Consider the following 25834-nt stretch of genomic DNA (forward strand, 5'->3'; position numbering starts at 1 on the left):
TGACGTGGCTACACTGGGGGATTTAGACATGGTAGTCTATAGTTCTGTATGACATGGATACACTGGGGGATGTAGACATGGTAGTCTATAGTTCTGGATGACATGGATACACTGGGGGATTTAGACATGGTAGTCTATAGTTCTGGATGACATGGATACACTGGGGGATGTAGACATGTTAGTCTATAGTTCTGGATGACATGGCTACACTGGGGGATTTAGACATGGTAGTCTATAGTTCTGGATGACATGGCTACACTGGGGGATTTAGACATGGTAGTCTATAGTTCTGGATGACATGGCTACACTGGGGGATGTAAACATGATAGTCTATAGTTCTGGATGACGTGGCTACACTGGGGGATGTAAACATGGTAGTCTATAGTTCTGGATGACATCGATACACTGGGGGATGTAGACATGGCAGTCTATAGTTCTGGATGACGTGGCTACACTGGGGGATGTAAACATGGTAGTCTATAGTTCTGGATGACGTGGCTACACTGCGGGATTTAGACATGGTAGTCTATAGTTCTGGATGACGTGGCTACACTGGGGGATTTAGACATAGTAGTCTATTGTTCTGGATGACATGGATACACTGGGGGATGTAGACATGGCAGTCTATAGTTCTGGATGACGTGGCTACACTGGGGGATGTAAACATGGTAGTCTATAGTTCTGGATGACGTGGCTACACTGCGGGATTTAGACATGGTAGTCTATAGTTCTGGATGACATGGATACACTGGGGGATGTAGACATGGTAGTCTATAGTTCTGGATGACGTGGCTACCCTGGGGGATGTAGACATGGTAGTCTATAGTTCTGGATGACATGGCTACACTGGGGGATGTAGACATGGTAGTCTATAGTTCTGGATGACATGGCTACACTGGGGGATGTAGACATGGTAGTCTATAGTTCTGTATGACGTGGCTACACTGGGGGATTTAGACATGGTAGTCTATAGTTCTGGATGACGTGGCTACACTGGGGGATGTAGACATGGTAGTCTATAGTTCTGGATGACATGGCTACACTGGGGGATTTAGACATGGTAGTCTATAGTTCTGAATGACATGGATACACTGGGGGATTTAGACATGGTAGTCTATAGTTCTGTATGACATGGATACACTGGGGGATGTAGACATGGTAGTCTATAGTTCTGGATGACGTGGCTACACTGGGGGATTTAGACATGGTAGTCTATAGTTCTGTATGACATGGATACACTGGGGGATGTAGACATGGTAGTCTATAGTTCTGGATGACATGGATACACTGGGGGATTTAGACATGGTAGTCTATAGTTCTGGATGACATGGATACACTGGGGGATGTAGACATGTTAGTCTATAGTTCTGGATGACATGGCTACACTGGGGGATTTAGACATGGTAGTCTATAGTTCTGGATGACATGGCTACACTGGGGGATTTAGACATGGTAGTCTATAGTTCTGGATGACATGGCTACACTGGGGGATGTAAACATGGTAGTCTATAGTTTTGGATGACGTGGCTACACTGGGGGATGTAAACATGGTAGTCTATAGTTCTGGATGACATGGATACACTGGGGGATGTAGACATGGCAGTCTATAGTTCTGGATGACGTGGCTACACTGGGGGATGTAAACATGGTAGTCTATAGTTCTGGATGACGTGGCTACACTGCGGGATTTAGACATGGTAGTCTATAGTTCTGGATGACGTGGCTACACTGGGGGATTTAGACATGGTAGTCTATTGTTCTGGATGACATGGATACACTGGGGGATGTAGACATGGCAGTCTATAGTTCTGGATGACGTGGCTACACTGGGGGATGTAAACATGGTAGACTATAGTTCTGGATGACGTGGCTACACTGCGGGATTTAGACATGGTAGTCTATAGTTCTGGATGACATGGATACACTGGGGGATGTAGACATGGTAGTCTATAGTTCTGGATGACATGGCTACACTGGGGGATGTAGACATGGTAGTCTATAGTTCTGGATGACATGGCTACACTGGGGGATGTAGACATGGTAGTCTATAGTTCTGTATGACGTGGCTACACTGGGGGATTTAGACATGGTAGTCTATAGTTCTGGATGACGTGGCTACACTGGGGGATGTAGACATGGTAGTCTATAGTTCTGGATGACATGGCTACACTGGGGGATTTAGACATGGTAGTCTATAGTTCTGGATGACATGGATACACTGGGGGATTTAGACATGGTAGTCTATAGTTCTGTATGACATGGATACACTGGGGGATGTAGACATGGTAGTCTATAGTTCTGGATGACGTGGCTACACTGGGGGATTTAGACATGGTAGTCTATAGTTCTGTATGACATGGATACACTGGGGGATGTAGACATGGTAGTCTATAGTTCTGGATGACATGGATACACTGGGGGATTTAGACATGGTAGTCTATAGTTCTGGATGACATGGATACACTGGGGGATGTAGACATGTTAGTCTATAGTTCTGGATGACATGGCTACACTGGGGGATTTAGACATGGTAGTCTATAGTTCTGGATGACATGGCTACACTGGGGGATTTAGACATGGTAGTCTATAGTTCTGGATGACATGGCTACACTGGGGGATGTAAACATGGTAGTCTATAGTTCTGGATGACGTGGCTACACTGGGGGATGTAAACATGGTAGTCTATAGTTCTGGATGACATCGATACACTGGGGGATGTAGACATGGCAGTCTATAGTTCTGGATGATGTGGCTACACTGGGGGATGTAAACATGGTAGTCTATAGTTCTGGATGACGTGGCTACACTGCGGGATTTAGACATGGTAGTCTATAGTTCTGGATGACGTGGCTACACTGGGGGATTTAGACATGGTAGTCTATTGTTCTGGATGACATGGATACACTGGGGGATGTAGACATGGCAGTCTATAGTTCTGGATGACGTGGCTACACTGGGGGATGTAAACATGGTAGTCTATAGTTCTGGATGACGTGGCTACACTGCGGGATTTAGACATGGTAGTCTATAGTTCTGGATGACATGGATACACTGGGGGATGTAGACATGGTAGTCTATAGTTCTGGATGACGTGGCTACCCTGGGGGATGTAGACATGGTAGTCTATAGTTCTGGATGACATGGCTACACTGGGGGATGTAGACATGGTAGTCTATAGTTCTGGATGACATGGCTACACTGGGGGATGTAGACATGGTAGTCTATAGTTCTGTATGACGTGGCTACACTGGGGGATTTAGACATGGTAGTCTATAGTTCTGGATGACGTGGCTACACTGGGGGATGTAGACATGGTAGTCTATAGTTCTGGATGACATGGCTACACTGGGGGATTTAGACATGGTAGTCTATAGTTCTGGATGACATGGATACACTGGGGGATTTAGACATGGTAGTCTATAGTTCTGTATGACATGGATACACTGGGGGATGTAGACATGGTAGTCTATAGTTCTGGATGACGTGGCTACACTGGGGGATTTAGACATGGTAGTCTATAGTTCTGTATGACATGGATACACTGGGGGATGTAGACATGGTAGTCTATAGTTCTGGATGACATGGATACACTGGGGGATTTAGACATGGTAGTCTATAGTTCTGGATGACATGGATACACTGGGGGATGTAGACATGTTAGTCTATAGTTCTGGATGACATGGCTACACTGGGGGATTTAGACATGGTAGTCTATAGTTCTGGATGACATGGCTACACTGGGGGATTTAGACATGGTAGTCTATAGTTCTGGATGACATGGCTACACTGGGGGATGTAAACATGGTAGTCTATAGTTCTGGATGACGTGGCTACCCTGGGGGATGTAGACATGGTAGTCTATAGTTCTGGATGACATGGCTACACTGGGGGATGTAGACATGGTAGTCTATAGTTCTGGATGACATGGCTACACTGGGGGATGTAGACATGGTAGTCTATAGTTCTGTATGACGTGGCTACACTGGGGGATTTAGACATGGTAGTCTATAGTTCTGGATGACGTGGCTACACTGGGGGATGTAGACATGGTAGTCTATAGTTCTGGATGACATGGCTACACTGGGGGATTTAGACATGGTAGTCTATAGTTCTGTATGACATGGATACACTGGGGGATGTAGACATGGTAGTCTATAGTTCTGGATGACGTGGCTACACTGGGGGATTTAGACATGGTAGTCTATAGTTCTGTATGACATGGATACACTGGGGGATGTAGACATGGTAGTCTATAGTTCTGGATGACATGGATACACTGGGGGATTTAGACATGGTAGTCTATAGTTCTGGATGACATGGATACACTGGGGGATGTAGACATGTTAGTCTATAGTTCTGGATGACATGGCTACACTGGGGGATTTAGACATGGTAGTCTATAGTTCTGGATGACATGGCTACACTGGGGGATTTAGACATGGTAGTCTATAGTTCTGGATGACATGGCTACACTGGGGGATGTAAACATGGTAGTCTATAGTTCTGGATGACGTGGCTACACTGGGGGATGTAAACATGGTAGTCTATAGTTCTGGATGACATGGATACACTGGGGGATGTAGACATGGCAGTCTATAGTTCTGGATGACGTGGCTAAACTGGGGGATGTAAACATGGTAGTCTATAGTTCTGGATGACGTGGCTACACTGCGGGATTTAGACATGGTAGTCTATAGTTCTGGATGACGTGGCTACACTGGGGGATTTAGACATGGTAGTCTATTGTTCTGGATGACATGGATACACTGGGGGATGTAGACATGGCAGTCTATAGTTCTGGATGACGTGGCTACACTGGGGGATGTAAACATGGTAGTCTATAGTTCTGGATGACGTGGCTACACTGCGGGATTTAGACATGGTAGTCTATAGTTCTGGATGACATGGATACACTGGGGGATGTAGACATGGTAGTCTATAGTTCTGGATGACGTGGCTACCCTGGGGGATTTAGACATGGTAGTCTATACTTCTGGATGACGTGGCTACACTGGGGGATGTAAACATGGTAGTCTATAGTTCTGGATGACGTGGCTACACTGGGGGATGTAAACATGGTAGTCTATTGTTCTGGATGACGTGGCTACCCTGGGGGATTTAGACATGGTAGTCTATAGTTCTGGATGACATGGATACACTGGGGGATTTAGACATGGTAGTCTATAGTTCTGTATGACATGGATACACTGGGGGATGTAGACATGGTAGTCTATAGTTCTGGATGACGTGGCTACACTGGGGGATTAAGACATGGTAGTCTATAGTTCTGGATGACGTGGATACACTGGGGGATGTAGACATGGTAGTCTATAGTTCTGGATGACATGGATACACTGGGGGATTTAGACATGGTAGTCTATAGTTCTGGATGACGTGGCTACACTGGGGGATTAAGACATGGTAGTCTATAGTTCTGGATGACGTGGATACACTGGGGGATGTAGACATGGTAGTCTATAGTTCTGGATGACATGGATACACTGGGGGATTTAGACATGGTAGTCTATAGTTCTGTATGACATGGATACACTGGGGGATGTAGACATGTTAGTCTATAGTTCTGGATGACGTGGCTACCCTGGGGGATGTAGACATGGTAGCCTATAGTTCTGGAGCCTAAAATGGACACCTCCGGAGAACGATGCTACGCTCCGTGACAGATGCTGCGTTGCTAATTAACAAGTAGGCTAGTCCGTGGCGCTAACTAGCAACAGGGTTCTATCCTCTCCTACTGTCTGAACATGTGGTCCCCACCATTGACAGCAGCACTGGTTATGCAGTGCTTGTTAATGCAATTTAGTAGGTCCAGACAAGGAGAGACTGAACACTCTTCTGTTATACCACACGTTAGGTTTGTCTGCCTGCTTGAACAACCGCTTCCCAAAGTGGGTTTGTAAATTCAAAGACGAAATGGTGGACAAGATCATTGCTGCAATTTGGGGGGGGTGGGGTTCTGTGTTTATAACATTATTGTCCATTCTTTTCCTCTTCTCTTTCATCCTCTTGTACCTCTCTCGCTCATTCTCCCCTTTAACCAGCCTCTTTCCCATGGAGAGAGAGAGCCAGAGTAGAGAAGAGAAGAGAAGAGAGAGCCAGAGTAGAGAAGATAAGAAAGAGAGAGCCAGAGAAGAAGGTATGATAGAAGCTTTCCTGGGCCTTTGGAAGTCTGACCGTCCCTCTCTCCTCTCCATAGTGATATTCGTCACATAGTCTCACATCTTTGAAAATGAGTCCACTCCGAAGGATTTTGAAGTTCTGCACATTTTTACTCTGAGGGAGTCCGAGCTGACCTAAACTCAGTCAGAGGGTCAAATGTCACTCGGGATGGACCGGATAAGACTTGTGTGTTGTGTGCTGAGTAAGGAGACTGTGGTGGGAACACAGGTCCAATCGAAGCTGAGGGGTGTGTCGTTTGCACCAGGCCCAGGGCAAGCAGCCTAACTGGGGCAGAAGAAGATCCACCCCCTGGCTTATGAGGTCCTCCTCCGAAAATAAAACAAAAAAGGGTGAACACACACACACACACACACACACACACACACAAAGATGCCTGCAGACACACACACTTGCTAAGCTTAGACACACATACACACACACTGATGCATGCAGACACGCAATCACATAGACCACACAAACTGTATATAGACGCTCGCACGCATGCACTCACATGGTTGCTAACTAAAACACACACATGCCACTCCGCAAGCATACATGCACACACACACACACACACACACACACACACACACACACACACACACACACACACACACACACACACACACATACACTAACACACACAAGACCACACCGAAACACACATACAGTTCATAGCCCTGCAGACACATACCACACTCTCACAGACCAGCTCTGTGATGCAATGCGATGTGATGTGAGTTACTGGGCCGGATGTACCACTTTTCAGCCCCCGTGTTTGAGCGCCATGAAGGCAGAGTGGCGTCAAATATGTGTTTCTGAATGGGACGATAACCCAGCCCCAGGGTATTCCGCTGTAATGACAGTGCTTGTGGGGAATTATGTCTCTGTGTCTGAGCCTGCCTAATGCAGGATACATATTCAGCCCCCCTTTTCTGTATACCCCGTCACTAACACCCCTGTAACCCAGTCACTAACACCCCTGTAACCTCGTCACTAACAGCCCTGTAACCCAGTCACTAACACCCCTGTAACCTCGTCACTAACACCCCTGTAACCTCGTAACTAACAGCCCTGTAACCCATTCACTAACACCCCTGTAACCTCGTCACAAACACCCCTGTAACCACGTCACTAACACCCCTGTAACCTCGTCACTAACAGCCCTGTAACCTCGTCACTAACAGCCCTGTAACCCCGTCACTAACACCCCTGTAACCCAGTCACTAACACCCCTGTAACCTCGTCACTAACACCCCTGTAACCCCGTCACTAACACCCCTGTAACCTCGTCACTAACACCCCTGTAACCTTGACACTAACACCCCTGTAACCCCGTCACTAACACCCCTGTAACCTTGTCACTAAAACCCCTGTAACCTCGTCACTATCACCCCTGTAACCCCGTCACTAACACCCCTGTAACCTTGTCACTAAAACCCCTGTAACCTCGTCACTAACACCCCTGTAACCCCGTCACTAACACCTCTGTAACTTGTCACTAACAGCCCTGTAACCCCGTCACAAACACCCCTGTAACCTCGTCACTAACAGCCCTGTAACCAAGTCACTAACACCCCTGCAACCCAGGCACGAACACCCCTGTAACCACGTCACTAACACCCCTGTAACCCAGTCACTAACAGCCCTGTAACCCAGTCACTAACACCCCATGTAACCCAGTCACTAACACCCCTGTAACCCAGTCACTAACACCCCTGTAACCCAGTCACTAACAGCCCTGTAACCCAGTCACTAACACCCCTGTAACCCCGTCACTAACAGCCCTGTAACCCAGTCACTAACAGCCCTGTAACCCAGTCACTAACACCCCTGTAACCCAGTCACTAACACCCCTGTAACCCCATTAGAAACACCCATGTAACCCAGTCACTAACAGCCCTGTAACCCCGTCACTAACACCCCTGTAACCCAGTCACTAACACCCCTGCAACCCAGGCACTAACACCCCTGTAACCCCGTCACTAACACCCCTGTAACCCCGTCACTAACACCCCTGTAACCCTGTCACTAACAGCCCTGTAACCCAGTCACTAACACCCCTGTAACCCCGTCACTAACACCCCTGTAACCCCGTCACTAACACCCCTGTAACCCCGTCACTAACACCCCTGTAACCCTGTCACTAACAGCCCTGTAACCCAGTCACTAACACCCCTGTAACCCCGTCACTAACACCCCTGTAACCCAGTCACTAACACCCCTGTAACCCCGTCACTAACAGCCCTGTAACCCAGTCACTAACACCCCTGTAACCCCGTCACTAACAGCCCTGTAACCCAGTCACTAACACCCCTGTAACCCAGTCACTAACACCCCTGTAACCCGGTCACCACACACCTTACACTTGTAGTTGTTTTGTTTGGAACACAACCTTCCATCGCCGCAATCACATAATTAATGGTGCTGTTTACCCAATACAAATACAGTCCAGTATAAATCACAATCTGGGTCAGGTGGGCATCATTTGAAAGCTTGTTCTACTGCCAACATGACTAGCTAATTCATTTTTTAAAACGATACTACAGTGTTAGGCTTTCACAATGCAATTCAGGAAAACGGATCATACATTTGGAGCTCATCGAAAGGAGATATTAGTTTTTTCAGTATTCTCTCTCTCTCTCTGTGTGTGTGTGTGTGTGTGTGTGTGTGTGTGTGTGTGTGTGTGTGTGTGTGTGTGTGTGTGTGTGTGTGTGTGTGTGTGTGTGTGTGTGTGTGTGTGTGTGTGTGTGTGTGTGTGTGTGTGTGTGTGTGTACACTGCCTGCTAAGAACTCAGGTCACTGCAGTGTGAGTGCGTCTTGTTGTGTGAGTGTGGTACTTTACAAGCATCACATCCAATGCTGGTCTCTGTGTGTGCCCTGCATAACAAGCACCATCACCCCTGCAGGTCTCTGTGTGTTCCCTGCATAACAAGCACCATCACCACTGCCGGTCTCTGTGTGTTCCCTGCATAACAAGCACCATCACCACTGCCGGTCTCTGTGTGTTCCCTGCATAACAAGCACCATCACCACTGCCGGTCTCTGTGTGTTCCCTGCATAACAAGCACCATCACCACTGCCGGTCTCTGTGTGTTCCCTGCATAACAAGCACCATCACCACTGCCGGTCTCTGTGTGTTCCCTGCATAACAAGCACCATCACCACTGCCGGTCTCTGTGTGTTCCCTGCATAACAAGCACCATCACCCCTGCCGGTCTCTGTGTGTGCCCTGCATAACAAGCACCATCACCACTGCCGGTCTCTGTGTGTTCCCTGCATAACAAGCACCATCACCACTGCCGGTCTCTGTGTGTTCCCTGCATAACAAGCACCATCACCACTGCCGGTCTCTGTGTGTTCCCTGCATAACAAGCACCATCACCACTGCCGGTCTCTGTGTGTTCCCTGCATAACAAGCACCATCACCACTGCCGGTCTCTGTGTGTTCCCTGCATAACAAGCACCATCACCACTGCCGGTCTCTGTGTTCCCTGCATAACAAGCACCATCACCACTGCCGGTCTCTGTGTGTTCCCTGCATAACAAGCACCATCACCACTGCCGGTCTCTGTGTGTTCCCTGCATAACAACCACCATCACCACTGCCGGTCTCTGTGTGTTCCCTGCATAACAAGCACCATCACCACTGCCGGTCTCTGTGTGTTCCCTGCATAACAAGCACCATCACCACTGCCGGTCTCTGTGTGTTCCCTGCATAACAAGCACCATCACCACTGCCGGTCTCTGTGTGTTCCCTGCATAACAAGCACCATCACCACTGCCGGTCTCTGTGTGTTCCCTGCATAACAAGCACCATCACCACTGCCGGTCTCTGTGTGTTCCCTGCATAACAAGCACCATCACCACTGCCGGTCTCTGTGTGTTCCCTGCATAACAAGCACCATCACCACTGCCGGTCTCTGTGTGTTCCCTGCATAACAAGCACCATCACCACTGCCGGTCTCTGTGTGTTCCCTGCATAACAAGCACCATCACCACTGCCGGTCTCTGTGTGTTCCCTGCATAACAAGCACCATCACCACTGCCGGTCTCTGTGTGTTCCCTGCATAACAACCACCATCACCACTGCCGGTCTCTGTGTGTTCCCTGCATAACAAGCACCATCACCACTGCCGGTCTCTGTGTGTTCCCTGCATAACAAGCACCATCACCACTGCCGGTCTCTGTGTGTTCCCTGCATAACAAGCACCATCACCACTGCCGGTCTCTGTGTGTTCCCTGCATAACAAGCACCATCACCACTGCCGGTCTCTGTGTGTTCCCTGCATAACAAGCACCATCACCACTGCCGGTCTCTGTGTGTTCCCTGCATAACAAGCACCATCACCACTGCCGGTCTCTGTGTGTTCCCTGCATAACAAGCACCATCACCACTGCCGGTCTCTGTGTGTTCCCTGCATAACAAGCACCATCACCACTGCCGGTCTCTGTGTCTGTGCCCGGCATTATAAGAACCACTTTCACCACTGATCCATGTACAGTTGTGTGTGAATGTATTGAGAGTGTGTGACTGGAATCTGAAGTGCCATGTCCACAGCAGGCCTGTACATGTGTGTTCGTGTGTAGGTTTCTGTTTCAAGTTTCATGTTTTATTAGTAGTATGAAACACATGGTTTACACCTTCTAAATAAATGCTTACTGGCAGGTTTCTTTTGGACAATGCAACAACAATAAGAAATAATAAAATATAAGAATATGAACATAAACTAAATGTCTCAGTAAAATAGAATAAACATTTTAGCACAAGTATAATACAGGGGGCAAGTGTTTGAATTGTGCAGTATTTAGCAATCATAATAAGAGTCTGGTAGCAGCATGTGTGTGTGTGTGTTCGTGTGTGTGTATGTGTGTGAGTGCATATGTGCTAAGGTGCAGAGAGTCACTGCAGGTGGTCAGTCCAGTTCAAGTGTTCAGCAGTCTGATGGCTTGTAGATAGAAACTGTCTCTGAGCTTGTTGGTACCAGACTCAGACCTCATGCTCCGATACCATCAGCCCAACGGTAACGGAGAGAACAGCTCGTGGCTGGATGTGTGGTGTCTTTGATGATGCGGCGGGTCTGTAACGGTTTTCCTCCTCTTCTGACGAGGAGTATGAAGGATCGGACCAATGTGCAGCGTGGTAAGTGTTCATGTTATTTTGATTTAAACTGAACACAAAACAACATAACAAAGAGAATGAACGTAAACGAAACAGTCCTGTCAGATGCAGAAACACAAAACAGAAAACAACTACCCACAACCCATAGTGGGAAAACAGGCTGCCTAAGTATGGTTCTCAATCAGAGACAACGATTGACAGCTGCCTCTGATTGGGACACATACCAGGCCAAAAGCAGAAATACAAAACATAGAACAAAAACATAGAATGCTCACCCCAATTCACGCCCTGACCAAACTAAAAGAGTGACATACAAAAGGAACTAAGGTCAGGATGTGACAGTACCCCATCCCCCCAAAGGTGCGGACTCTGGCCACAAAACCTAAACCCATAGGGGAGGGTCTGGGTGGGCATCTGTCCGCGGTGGCGGCTCTGGCGCGGGACGTGGACCCCACTCCACCATAGTCTTGGCCCACTTAAGTGGCGCCTTTGGACCGGTGGGAGATTCCGGCAGCGCCGGACAGGCGGGAGACTCTGGCAGCGCCGGACAGTCGGGCGGCTCTGGCAGCTCCTGACGGGTGGCTCTTGCAGCTCCTGACTGACGGGCGGCTCTGGCAGCTCCTGATTGATGGGGCGCTCCTGATTGATGGGGTGCTTGACCGCATAACACGGTACCTGACCAGTACTGCGCTTCTTCCGGTAAGCACAGGGAGTTGGCTCAGGTCTATCGCTGACTCTGCCAATCTCTCCGTGTGCCCCCCTTATTTTTTTGGGGGGGGCTGCCTCTCGTGCCTGTTGCGCTGCCTTCCCTCATATCGCCACCGCTCAGCCACCGCTTTCGCTGCCTCCAGTTCTTCCTTGGGGCGGCGATATTCCCCAGCCTGTGCCCAGGGTCCCTTGCCTTCCAGTATCTCCTCCTAAGTCCAGGAGTCTAGAACCCTCTGCTCCTGGTTACCACACTGCTTGGTCCATTGGTGGTGGGTAGTTCTGTAACGGTTTTCCTCCTCTTCTGACGAGGAGTATGAAGGATCGGACCAATGTGCAGCATGGTAAGTGTTCATGTTTTTTTTATTTAAACTGAAACCGAATCAAAGAGAATGAACGAAAACGAAACAGTCCTGTCAGGTGCAGAAACACAAACAACTACCCACAACCCATAGTGGGAAAACAGGCTGCCAAAGTATGGTTTTCAATCAGAGACAATTGACAGCTGCCTCTGATTGGGAACCATACCAGGCCAAAACCAGAAATACAAAACATAAAACAAAAACATAGAATGCCCACCCCAACTCACGCCCTGACCAAACTAAAATAGTGACATACAAAAGGAACTAAGGTCAGGAGGTGACAGGTTCTTCCTCAGGCACATTTTCTAGTAGATGTCCTAGATGGGCAGGAGCACGATCCCAGTGATGTTCTGGGCTGTCTTTACCACCTGCTGGGGGCCTTGCGGTTGTGGACAGAGCAATTCCCATACCAGGACAAGACGCAACCAGTGCTCTCGATGGTGCAGCCGTAGTATTGGGAGGCCCCGGGGTGGCATGCTGTATTTCTTCAGCCGCCTTAGGAAGTAGAGATGCTGTTGCACCCTCTTGACAAGAGTGCTGGTGTTGTTGGTCCATGTGATACATATGCTCACACTTACCTCCTCCCTATAGGCTGACTCGTCATTGTCGGTTATTGTTGTTGGTTATATCAGTGTGTGTGAGTGCTGCATTTTAATATATGCACCATATAATGTATGTCTGACTCTGACCCTGACTCTTCTTCTGGGTGTTGTCCGTCTGTCTGTCCGTCCGTCTGCCTGTGTGTGTGTGTGTGTTTGTGTGTCACTGCTGGTGCACGCATGTGTTATCTATGTGTAAAACGTGTGAATGTTTGACGTGTGTCTGATCAGTGTATATGTGCTATCAGTGTGTGTGCTGCGGTGTGCTGATCACGTCCAGGCCTGGCCCTGTGAAGCCCTGTGAAGCCCTATAAAGCCTGAAAAGCCCTGTGAAGCGTGAGTGGCGAGGCAAAGGGTTAATTGAGGGGAGAGGAACCAGTCAACCTGGGGTCTAGGACGCGCTCCCGACCTCATTGAGTATTCAGCGCCACGCTAAATGCTAACAGAGCTCTAGCTCAGAGGGCCCCTGGCGAGTCACTGTACCCTGTCTCAGAGCGTCCTCGCTGGAGCCCCACCGCTAATGTACTCCCCTCTCTGACCCACGCCTGGTCTAAAACAAAAACACGGCAGGGGAGACAAACAGACGCTAATCCTTACAGTAAACAATGGGCTGTGATGGAGCCTTCTAATAAGAGAGGATTACCCAGCACACACACTCAACCTCCCTCCCTCCACTCTCCCCCTACCTCCCTCCCTCCACTCTCCCCTTCAAACCCTCCATCCACTCTCTCCCTCCACTCTCCCCCTCTCTCTCCATCTTTCCCTTGTCATCCCTCTTATCCTTGTCTTCCAAGATATATCCACCACAGGGCAGCCAGGTTGCCGGTGAATGTTATGTGCTCATGTGTAAACCCGCCTGTCACTTCCCTCCACCCTCCAACTCTTGCTCCCTCCCTCCCTCTTGCCTTTCCCTCATCTCCACCTTCTCTCCTCTTGCCTGCCATTCTTCCACTTTTCCACCATCCATCCAATGCCTTGTAACCTTTACCTCTCCCTGATTCCAACCCCCTTTCTTCTTCTTCCATCCTCACCCTCTCCTTTCCATATCTCTCCTGCAGATGATCTTCCAGTGGGGGCACAGGGAGGAAGGTGGAGGGCAGGGGTATGAGGGTGGGGCGGTATGGGGGGTGCAGAGGGGAGTGGATTATCCTGGAGCTCCGTGCACCACGGAGTTGGCAGTGCCAGGGCGCGCTGGCAGCCGAGCACGGGGCTTTAATGAGAACCCTCTGTTTGCCCAGGACTTACTGCGAGAGGCATGCCAGCTTGTGTGGACTGAGGAGAAGCGGGCACACAACACACTAAACACCCCGCTAATGGGATTTGGGAGCAGCTTTTTTTATTACAAATCATGTCCTTAGCCACCTAATTAAGGGCATGAGGCGGGGGGCCTACCATTCAGGGCCTACAGAGGTGAAATAGGAAGTGCAATGTGATGTCACTGCTTGAAATATACTGTAAGGTCTGATGGATATACTACAGTGTGATACTGTGTGTGTGGGTGTGTGTGTGTGCGAGCGGGCACACTACAGACCCTGCTTCGTTCCCGGCTGTATCACAACCGGCAGTGATCGGCAGTCCCATTGGGCTGCACACAATTGGCATAAGTTAGGGGAGGGTTTGGCCGGGGGGCGCTTTACTTGGCTCATCTAGCAACTCCTTGTGGCGGGCCGGGCTCCTGCAGGCTGACCTCGGTTGTCAGGTGGATGGTGTTTCCTCCGACACGTGTGTGTGCGTCTCAGTTGCAGCCTACCATACTGCAGTCTGTTGGTGAACTCTGACAGATGGCAAGAGGCAACTAGGCGTACTACCTGTTACTAAACAATCAATCAACTCGACCTCACAGAGACGTATAGAGACCCACGTACTCAGGCATACATAAACCTACGTATATACTCTAGAGGTCTACATACACAGGGACACGCTTTACATGGCAGTCCTGGCAATACTTTAAGTAGGCAATAATCAGAGGTGCTGGGGAAGTCACATGGTACGAAACCAAGGCAAAATTAGCACAAATCACTGTGTGAGAGCAGAGAGAGAAAAGGAGAAAGAGAGAGAGAATGAGTGTGAGAACAGTACAGCTGTGCTTCAGGTCCATTGGCCTTGATGTAGCAGCTGGTGCGTCAAAATGGATTTGAGGGAGTCAAACCAGCTTTGGAGCACTGCTATTGTTCATTGACAATACAGACAAACACAACATATCTGTCCTTCTAGCAGCTCCTGGGAAGTGTTAGTATGAAGGGAGAGAGAGAGAGAGAGAGAGAGAACCATGGCTAAACAGTGCTACTTCAGTCTTAACACTTGAACCGCCATAGGCCAACGGCCACTGACGTTTGATTTTGGAAATGTAAAAAATCTGCCCTAAAAAATGTCCTGCTCCTTCCCTGACTTTTCCTAAATGTTTGTATTTTACACTGCTCATTTGTCAGACTTTTGAAATCACAAACAGAAAAGTATTCTGAACCTTTTTGCCCAAAACAATTCTCACACCTATTCCCAATTGAACCAGCCAAGACAATGTGCTGTAGGATGTCGATACCCAGTCTAATGTGTCTCTCTCTCTCCTCACTGAATGGATGACAAATGGATGAATGGGGGATAGTTGTGCACCTTACCTCACAATTTAATTTAAATTAGACCTAACTGAATGATAAAGAGGGTGAAGAGGTTGATTTCATTTAGAAAGACAATAGTGTAATGAGGAGTCTGTGTTATGCCTATTGATCAACAGCAAATACCTTGACCGCGCGCATTGGGGGTTGATACCATTCTATTTTACATTTTACTTCGTAAAAATAAACTGTTACAGGACTGTTTTATTACCTTAACTCTATCACTAATCAAATGTATTGTAAGGAAAATGAAAACATGTTATGTGTTGCAGTAGGCTTTTAGTATAATGCATTGGGGCTCACGAGTGCATCGCAGTACTAGAGGCATCACTACAGACCCTGGTTCGTTCCCAGCCGTATCACAACCGGCCGTGATCGGAGTCCCAAAGCGTGGCACACAATTGGCCAGGGTTAGGAGACGGTTTGGCCGGGGGGGTTGGGGGGCTTTACTTGGCTCACTGCACTCTAGCGACTCCTTGTGGCGGGCCGGGCGCCTGCAGGCTGACCTCAGTCGTCAGGTGAACAGTGTTTACTCTGACACATTGGTGCGGCTGGCTTCCGGCTTAAGCAGGCGTGTGTTAAGAAGCGCGGTTTGGCGGGTTATGTTTCAGAGGACGCATGACTCAGCCTTCGCCTCCCGAACCCATTGGGGAGTTGCAGCGATGAGACAAGATTGAAATTGGAGAGAGAAAAGAGTAATGCAAAACATATCCTTCACTCTATCCATGTTGATGAGAGGGGAAACAAACAACACCATTCAGTCTGCATAGCCGGTCCATCAAAAATACACCTAAACTACACCTAAACTAATTTCACACATAATAAGAGTTGGCCCATAGACAATATTACATTGTCAATAATCTGATGAGTGACAATATTAGGCCTATCAGTTTGTACATTTTGTCAAATTGTACATGAAAAGATGGGTACATCTTGTAATTGACAGATGCAGGGAAAGAATCATCACTTTATCAAATCCTCCTTCAGAGTCACATGCTAGTAAAAACATTATGATTTCTATATAGTATCTGAAAGAGCACATTCTGCAGTTTGTACTACACTTACCTTTGTCAAATAACTCTCATAATTCAAGAGGTGCAGCTCTATTTCCAAATGTCACTTTTTCCAAGAATATCAGTGCTGTCCATGCGTTAAGCACATGACCCCTTGACTGGCAGCATTGCTCTGCCTAACTAGTAACATAATGAGAAATTCAAATATGCTATTTCTTTATGCAATTCATCCTTCACAATTGTTCATGCACTGGTGTTTTTGTTTAGGAATACAGCAAACAATTTCACCTGTCACCGGGCTGGTTATATTATTATTATCCTTTTGGTTTCTACAATGTCAAAAGAAGCTGGTTGGTGCTTATGTTTGCGGCACCTTGCGGGTTGATATGCGTCTGATGCATCTTAAAGGAGACATCCGGCAAACTTCTCTAGCGGGTACTTTTAGGCTGAGAGGTCAGGCGGTTCTAGTGTTAACCCAATTCATGAGGCGTGACAATGAGACAGACAGACAGACAGACACACATAGACAATCACTGCAAATGCACACGAGTGTACACACACACACACACACACACACACACACACGCACACACACACACACACACACACACACACACACACACACACACACACACACATACATACACCAGGCTCTAAATGTGTTTGTGGGTGTTAATAAAAAAACATGGCCCCAGCCCCCTTCAACTCCCAGAATCCCACTGCTAATCAGTTTTTGGGTCTGGCCTGCGACCAGTTTGTTTGTGTGTGTGTGTGTGTGTGTGTGTGTGTGTGTGTGTGTGTGTGTGTGTGTGTGTGTGTGTGTGTGTGTGTGTGTGTGTGTGTGTGTGTGTGTGTGTGCGTGTGCGTGTGCGTGTGCGTGTGTGTGTAGTAGCAGTGCGTGGGTAAAATCACTGGGGAAGCCAGGCCCCAAAAAAATAAAAAGCCATATTACAACCTATGTGTTGTGATTGTTGCATTGCTTGCACTATAACCTGTTAGTTCATATGCCTTGACACCGTGATGTATAGGCCTGAGGCCGAGACAATAAGAAGACAAAGTGGCGGAACAAATTCCACAAGTCCGGAGAGCAACCTCTGTCCGGTGAAGTCCACACAGCATACTGCATGCAATAACAGTTACAAGTTACATGACATAGAGCATGGTCAAGCAAGGTAATGTTTACAACATTTTAGGACTACTAAACAACTATTAATTTAGAAACACAGAGAATTACTGCACGTTGCAAAGAAAACATGAGCTGCCTCCACCATTCCAGCACCATTTCAACTTCAACATTTCAACATCATCAAATCACCTATTCTTAGTCTAATGCAGTGACAACTACAAGATACCAAAAACGATTTAGTCCAATGTGTGTGTGCGTTTGTACATGTGTGTTTGTCAGCCTATTTGTTGAGAAAAGCCAATGTCATCCTCCTCTCTTTCATGTTGATGAAGGATCTTTGACTCTGTCATACAGTACACACTTTTATTTTTGTCCTAGCCACCTGGCTAAAATACTTGCTCAGTAGCTTAACTTCCTTTTATGGGCAATACTGTGCCATGCAAGCTAGTTAACATTAGCCTACTACAATGAACAAAAATATAAACACATCATGCAATAATTTCAAAGATTTTGCTGAGTTACAGTTCATATAAGGAAATCAATCAATTGAAATAAATTCATTAGGCCCTATTCTGTGGATTTCACATGAACAGGCACAGCAATGGGTGGGCCTGGGAGAGCATAGGTCCACCCACTTGGGAGCCAGGCCAACTCACTGGGGAGTCAGGCCCAGCCAATCAGAATTAGTTTTTCCCCACAAAAGGGGTTTATTACAGACAGAAATACTTCTCTGCAAACCCCCCCGATCCACACACACAATTTCGGGGGGAAAGCCTGTCTTCTCCTGGCATCCATGAATGTGTGTGTGTGTGTGTGTGTGTGTGTGTGTGTGTGTGTGTGCGTGCGTGCGTGCGTGCGTGCGTTTGTGCGTGCGTGCACGTGCGCACATGTGTGTGTGTGTGTGTGTGTGTGTGTGTGCGTGTGAGTGATCAGTGGCTTGGGGAGGTATTTTCTGTGGTGTAAAGGACATAAGTAAAAAACGTAAAGTACTACTTAAGTAGTTCTTTGGGGGAATCTGTGCTTTACTCTATATTTTTTTACAACTTTTGCTTATACTTCACTAGAATCCTAAAGAAAATAAATGTACTTTTTACTCCATGCAATTTCCCTAACACCCAAAAGACCTCATTACATTTTGAATGCTTAGCAGGACAGGAATTTACACAGTTATCAAGAAAACCTGCCTCTGATCTGGCGGACTCACTAAAGACACTTGCTTTGTTTGTAAATGATGTCTGAGTGTTGGTGTGCCCCTGGCTATCCATAAATTAAAATAAAGAACAAGAAAATTGTGCCATCTGGTTTGATTAATATAAGCGATTGAGAAAAGATGTATACTTTTACTTTTGATACTTAAGTGTATTTAAAACCAAATACTTTTACACTTTTACTCAAGTTGTATTTTACTGGGTGACTCACTTTTACTTGAGTAATTTTCTATTAAGGTATCTTTACTTTTACTCAAGTATGACAAACTTGGTACTTTTTCCACCACTGTTGTGTGGTTATGTAGTAGAATGTAGAGCAAGGGAGTTGGAAAGAAGGAAAGAGGGCATTTGGCAGCCCCGACCGACGGTGTTGTTTATCATGCCGATAATTAAGCCCATGAGTAGAAATTTAATTAAGACATAAACAGACAGGGGACATACAACATAACACAACATCATACACACACTCCTGAGACCCAAGCAACAAAAAAAAAGTTTAGGATAAAAAGTTTTTGGTGTGAAAAAAAATCACATATTTTTTAACTATTATTTAACTAGGCAAGTCAGTTAAGAACCAATTCGTATTTACAATGACGGTCTACCAGGGAAACTGTGGGGTAACTACCTTGTTCTGGGGCAGAACAACAGATTTTTACCTTGTCAGCTTGGGGATTGTGATCCAGCAACCTTTCGGTTACTAGTCCAACACTAGACTACCTGCTTATTTAGCATGAACAAATCATTGCACTGTTCTGAAGACTCATCAAACTATTCCTGAGATATTTACTTACTAGAAGAAATGTAAATATCAAACTCACAAAAATGATAATTATACAATTTTGCTAATTGTGTTTGGCAGCCATTTTGAAAAACAAGGAAGAGAAAGTTACCTAGGTGAAGCTTTAAAAGTTGTACGTTGTAATGTCACTGTCACGCCCTGGCCTTAGTTATCTTTGTTTTCTTTATTATTTTGGTTAGGCCAGGGTGTGACATGGGTGATTTATGTGTTTTGTCTTGTCTAGAGTTTTTTGTAGATTATGGGGTTGTGTTCTTTTAGGTGTCTAGGTAAGTCTATGGTTGCCTGGATTGGTTCTCACTCAGAGGCAGGTGTTTATCGTTGTCTCTGATTGGGAGCAGCCATATTCTTTGGGTATTTTGTGGGTGATTGTTTCCTGTGTCAGTGTTTGTGCCACACGGGACTGTTTTCGGTTTTCACGTTTCTTGACAGTCACAGGCATAAGTACAGTAAATGCCTTTCTTAAAAGCTCTTTATTAACAAAATGCAGTGATCAATATCAGAAGTACTATAACATGAAGTAGATATCAATATCAGTAGTACTATACCATAAAGTAAAGTACATATCAATATCAGTAGTACTATACCATAAAGTAAAGTACATATCAATATCAGTAGTACTATACCATAAAGTAAAGTAGATATCAATATCAGTATTACTATACCATAAAGTAGATATCAATAGTAGTACTAATGAATAACATTAGGTAGAACAAAACCCACAATAAATAAAAATAAGAAATAAGAACAATCCCACACGTGTTATCACTGAAAAACCCAGAATGTCATCTGAAAGGTACAACAGGTCTTAAAACAGTGTATAGATATAGACTTAAAACCAATGTCCATTAGAGTGGACAAAAATGAATTGTTTGGGTCCCAGGCTGATAAATAATGTACACACACACACACACTTTTCTCTTCTCCTCCTAAATCACTGAGGTAAAACAACAACCTCAGAGGTGTGTGTGAAAAACAGAGGAAGAAAAGGGACAGAAAAAACACGTCTTTCATCTTGTCATCGCCATCATCCGCCCAATGCCAGAATTAGAACGTGAGAATGGAGATGCAGTATCTGTGTGCCACTGTGGTTTTCACAACCCCACCTCCAACCCCACACCCCCTTCCCTCCACAGCCTCCTTCCACGGCCTCCCTCCCCCTCTACTTCCTCAAACACCACACCACACCCCCTCCACAGACCCCCACCAACCCCTTCCACAGTCTCCAACCCCCTCCCCTACCTCCAACCCCACACCCCCTTTTCTCCACTGCCTCCAACCCCCTCCCCCTCCACTGCCCGCAACCCCCTCAACCCCCTCCAGCGCTGAGTTGGAGACTGTCATTGAAGACATGTTATTTGGGGCTAAATGAAATGCGAAATGCGGAGTGGAGAAAATAATTGTATGCTGCTTTTTTCCACCTCAATAGAAATGTCAATATCAATGAAGCCTCGGACACTCTAGATATGGATATGTGCAAATCTCTCAGTAGTTTCCCCTGCCTAACATAGCAAATAAGACATTTACAGATGTTCAACCCAGCGAGAAAGTAACAATTGTAAAATGTATGTTAATGGTCAATCGTGTGCGTGAAGGAGCAACATGTTAAGGTTTTATACGAGTGGTGTTGGCCTGGTTCGTCAAGAGAAATAAAGCACTACTTTACATGCATATGTTTTGGGAAACTCAAACCTGAGAGTGAGTTTGACTGATTTGGACTGCAGTGTTGCTAATGGGGGAGTGTGTGTTAAAATGAATATAACATAGCAAAGTTATATGGACAGAATTGTTTCAAAGGTAAACTGCAGAGAAAGGTCAGAACATTTGAGTGAAAATGTATTCATACATATTGTTCAGTCATTGAGTTGTAATGTCCTGAATGCAAAAAGGAGAGTATGTACTGAAGTAGTGCTGAATAGGGCCTATGTTAGTATGTTACTATAACTAACAAAACAAATAGAAGTGTTTCAGTTTAACCCAACAGAATGGTCTTGGTCAGTGTGTACCTATTGTCCATCATTACAACACAGAATGTACCATTGTTAGCGATAGAGCAGAACTGTAGCCCTAGAGTGGCGCTAAGTCAGTGTGTGTGTGGGTCTGTGTTTGTGTGTGTGACAGGCTCTAACCAGAGCACTTAGCCACCCACCAGTACACTAGATTGAGCTGGTCATCACCCATGGCTGTAATGAGAGGGACCCAGCACACTTCTGCCTGGCCTTTCATTATAGACTGTGTTGATCCACTTAACTCCTGTTACTGCCCAAGTTCAACCAAACAGAGTTGGACAGGCTCACCAGTTCTGTTCTTGTCCTACCTGTACCTATTATATGCAGTGGTGCAACAGTGTTGGCTTTTAGGTGAGTCTCAAGGGAATGTACACGCACACACACACACACACACACATCATGTAATCAAAATCAAATCAAATTATATTTGTCACATGTTACATATAAAACAGGTGTAGACTTCACTGTGAAATGCTTACTTACAAGCCCTTTCCCAACAATGCAGAGTTAAAAAGTAAGAACATTTGCAAGTAAAAATAGACAATAGTAACACAATAAATAACTTTAACACGGCTATATACAAGGAGTACCGGTACCGAGTCAAGGTGCTGGGGTGCGAGGTAGTTGAAGTAATAGCTAATATGTGACTCATTTACGGAAGCTAGGCATACAGTATGTAAGTTCAATTGTACTGTTCGCTAGCTAGCGAAGATTAGCTTGCTGGCTCGCTAGCTAACGTTACATGTATGATCTGTGTAGTAATATTTATTTATTTATTTTTTATTTTACCTTTATTTAACTAGGCAAGTCAGTTAAGAACAAATTCTTATTTTCAATGACGGCCTAGGAACAGTGGGTTAACTGCCTGTTCAGGGGCAGAACGACAGATTTGTACCTTGTCAGCTCGGGGATTTGAACTTGCAACCTTCTGGTCACTAGTCCTGCTAGTTATAGCCTAATGTTAGCTAATAAGCTAACATTTAACCTAGTTGGTTAGCTTTAGCTACCTGCAGATTCATACTACAGCTGTGACAATCCGTTATTAATGGTAGTAGTATGAATTGGGATTATGCCGGTTCATTGTCTTAACAAAAGACTCCACTTCGCCAGATGATTACATTACCCATCAAGTTAGCCAGGTGATTATGGCCATCTATTGCATTTCATGAACATGTCTAGACAACAGTGACCCATCCACTTAGCTAGATGTGGCTGGGGGGTGGTTATAGCATTTCTTTCACATGACCCATCAATTTAGACAAGTGTGTCTGGGAAAGCGGTCATCTAATAATTATAAAGTATTTATTAAACATTTTCATCTGGACACTTTCTGTTTTTGATATTGCCACTATTTCACTGTATGTTTACACCTTCTGTATCCTGTGCATGTGACAAATAAACTTAGATTTGATATAGTGTGTGTTTACAGGAGATAGTAATGTGAAGAACAACATGACCTGCACCAAAGTCAGATTAGGATATAGGCCAAGGACGAGATAAAGTGTATTTTTACCTGGAGTTTTTTCTTATGGTATGCTACTACTTTTACCACTTTTACACTTACAATCTTTGGTTGTTTACTATCTTACTCACTATGTTTAGCACATGGCCTCATCCCATGTGGATCCTTAAAGAGATGGGTGGGGCTAAGACTTAAGAGGGTGAGAATAATGATGAATGGGTGTAGACAAAAAAGAGTTCTCCAGTAGCTGTACCAAAACATTCAAATGGGGTTAAGTTTATCAACTTTCAAAGCAGAATTACTTTCCCATTGTTCCTCATCTGTAGTGTATGATATGTTCTAGCTCTGAGTCTTTATGTTATTCAATGTAAAAAACACTATTTCACATTCTGCTACATAGGACCGAATCCAGGTTTTGGGTCGCCTATGCACATGTAGGTAGGGGTAAAAGTGGCTAGGCAATCAAATCAAATCAAATCAAATTTTATTTGTCACATACACATGGTTAGCAGATGTTAGTGCGAGTGTAGCGAAATGCTTGTGCTTCTAGTTCCGACAATGCAGTAATAACAAGTAATCTAACTAACAATTCCAAAACTACTGTCTTGTACACAGTGTAAGGGGATAAAGAATATGTACATAAGGATATATGAATGAGTGATGGTACAGAGCAGCATAGGCAAGATACAGTAGATGGTATCGAGTACAGTATGTACAAATGAGATGAGTATGTAAACAAAGTGGCATAGTATAGTATAAAGTGGCTAGTGATACATGTATTACATAAGGATACCGTCGATGATATAGAGTACAGTATATACGTATGCATATGAGATGAATAATGTAGGGTAAGTAACATTTATATAAGGTAGCATTGTTTAAAGTGGCTAGTGATATATTTACGTCATTTCCCATCAATTCCCATTATTAAAGTGGCTGGAGTTGAGTCAGTGTCAGTGTTAGTGGTGGCTGTTTAACAGTCTGATGGCCTTGAGATAGAAGCTGTTTTTCAGTCTCTCGGTCCCAGCTTTGATGCACCTGTACTGACCTCGCCTTCTGGATGATAGCGGGGTGAACAGGCAGTGGCTCGGGTGGTTGATGTCCTTGATGATCTTTATGGCCTTCCTGTGACATCGGGTGGTGTAGGTGTCCTGGAGGGCAGGTAGTTTGCCCCCGGTGATGCGTTGTGCAGACCTCACTACCCTCTGGAGAGCCTTACGGTTGAGGGCGGTGCAGTTGCCATACCAGGCGGTGATACAGCCCGCCAGGATGCTCTCGATTGTGCATCTGTAGAAGTTTGTGAGTGCTTTTGTTGACAAGCCGAATTTCTTCAGCCTCCTGAGGTTGAAGAGGCGCTGCTGCGCCTTCTTCACGATGCTGTCTGTGTGAGTGGACCAATTCAGTTTGTCTGTGATGTGTATGCCGAGGAACTTAAAACTTGCTACCCTCTCCACTACTGTTCCATCGATGTGGATAGGGGGGTGTTCCCTCTGCTGTTTCCTGAAGTCCACAATCATCTCCTTAGTTTTGTTGACGTTGAGTGTGAGGTTATTTTCCTGACACCACACTCCGAGGGCCCTCACCTCCTCCCTGTAGGCCGTCTCATCGTTGTTGGTAATCAAGCCTACCACTGTTGTGTCGTCCGCAAACTTGATGATTGAGTTGGAGGCGTGCGTGGCCACGCAGTCGTGGGTGAACAGGGAGTACAGGAGAGGGCTCAGAACGCACCCTTGTGGGGCCCCAGTGTTGAGGATCAGCGGGGAGGAGATGTTGTTGCCTACCCTCACCACCTGGGGGCGGCCCGTCAGGAAGTCCAGTACCCAGTTGCACAGGGCGGGGTCGAGACCCAGGGTCTCGAGCTTGATGACGAGCTTGGAGGGTACTATGGTGTTGAATGCCGAGCTGTAGTCGATGAACAGCATTCTCACATAGGTATTCCTCTTGTCCAGATGGGTTAGGGCAGTGTGCAGTGTGGTTGAGATTGCATCGTCTGTGGACCTATTTGGGCGGTAAGCAAATTGGAGTGGGTCTAGGGTGTCAGGTAGGGTGGAGGTGATATGGTCCTTGACTAGTCTCTCAAAGCACTTCATGATGACGGATGTGAGTGCTACGGGGCGGTAGTCGTTTAGCTCAGTTACCTTAGCTTTCTTGGGAACAGGAACAATGGTGGCCCTCTTGAAGCATGTGGGAACAGCAGACTGGTATAGGGATTGATTGAATATGTCCGTAAACACACCGGCCAGCTGGTCTGCGCATGCTCTGAGGGCGCGGCTGGGGATGCCGTCTGGGCCTGCAGCCTTGCGAGGGTTAACACGTTTAAATGTCTTACTCACCTCGGCTGCAGTGAAGGAGAGACCGCATGTTTTCGTTGCAGGCCGTGTCAGTGGCACTGTATTGTCCTCAAAGCGGGCAAAAAAGTTATTTAGTCTGCCTGGGAGCAAGACATCCTGGTCCGTGACTGGGCTGGATTTCTTCCTGTAGTCCGTGATTGACTGTAGACAATCAGGATAGATAATAAAGAGAGTATTTGTGTGTGTGTGTGTGTGTGTGTGTGTGTGTGTGTGTGTGTGTGTGTGTGTGTGTGTGTGTGTGTGTGTGTGTGTGTGTGTGTGTGCGTGTGTGTGTGTGTGTGTGTGTGTGTGT

The 25834-nt window shown here is 46.2% G+C and overlaps 1 protein-coding gene and 1 long non-coding RNA gene across 3 annotated transcripts in view; one reads left to right on the forward strand and one right to left on the reverse strand.

Moving 5' to 3' along the window:
- The window catches only part of LOC149978334 (uncharacterized), a 1052250-nt gene that overhangs the window by 77862 nt on the left and 948554 nt on the right, over positions 1 to 25834 (forward strand). The window lies entirely within an intron of this gene.
- LOC110489032 (protocadherin-1) overlaps positions 1 to 25834 on the reverse strand; it is a 388535-nt gene that overhangs the window by 36486 nt on the left and 326215 nt on the right. The window lies entirely within an intron of this gene.

This window comes from Oncorhynchus mykiss, chromosome 14 (assembly GCF_057628025.1).
Source record: "Oncorhynchus mykiss isolate SJ-2025 chromosome 14, ASM5762802v1, whole genome shotgun sequence".
Taxonomy (NCBI): domain Eukaryota; kingdom Metazoa; phylum Chordata; class Actinopteri; order Salmoniformes; family Salmonidae; genus Oncorhynchus; species Oncorhynchus mykiss.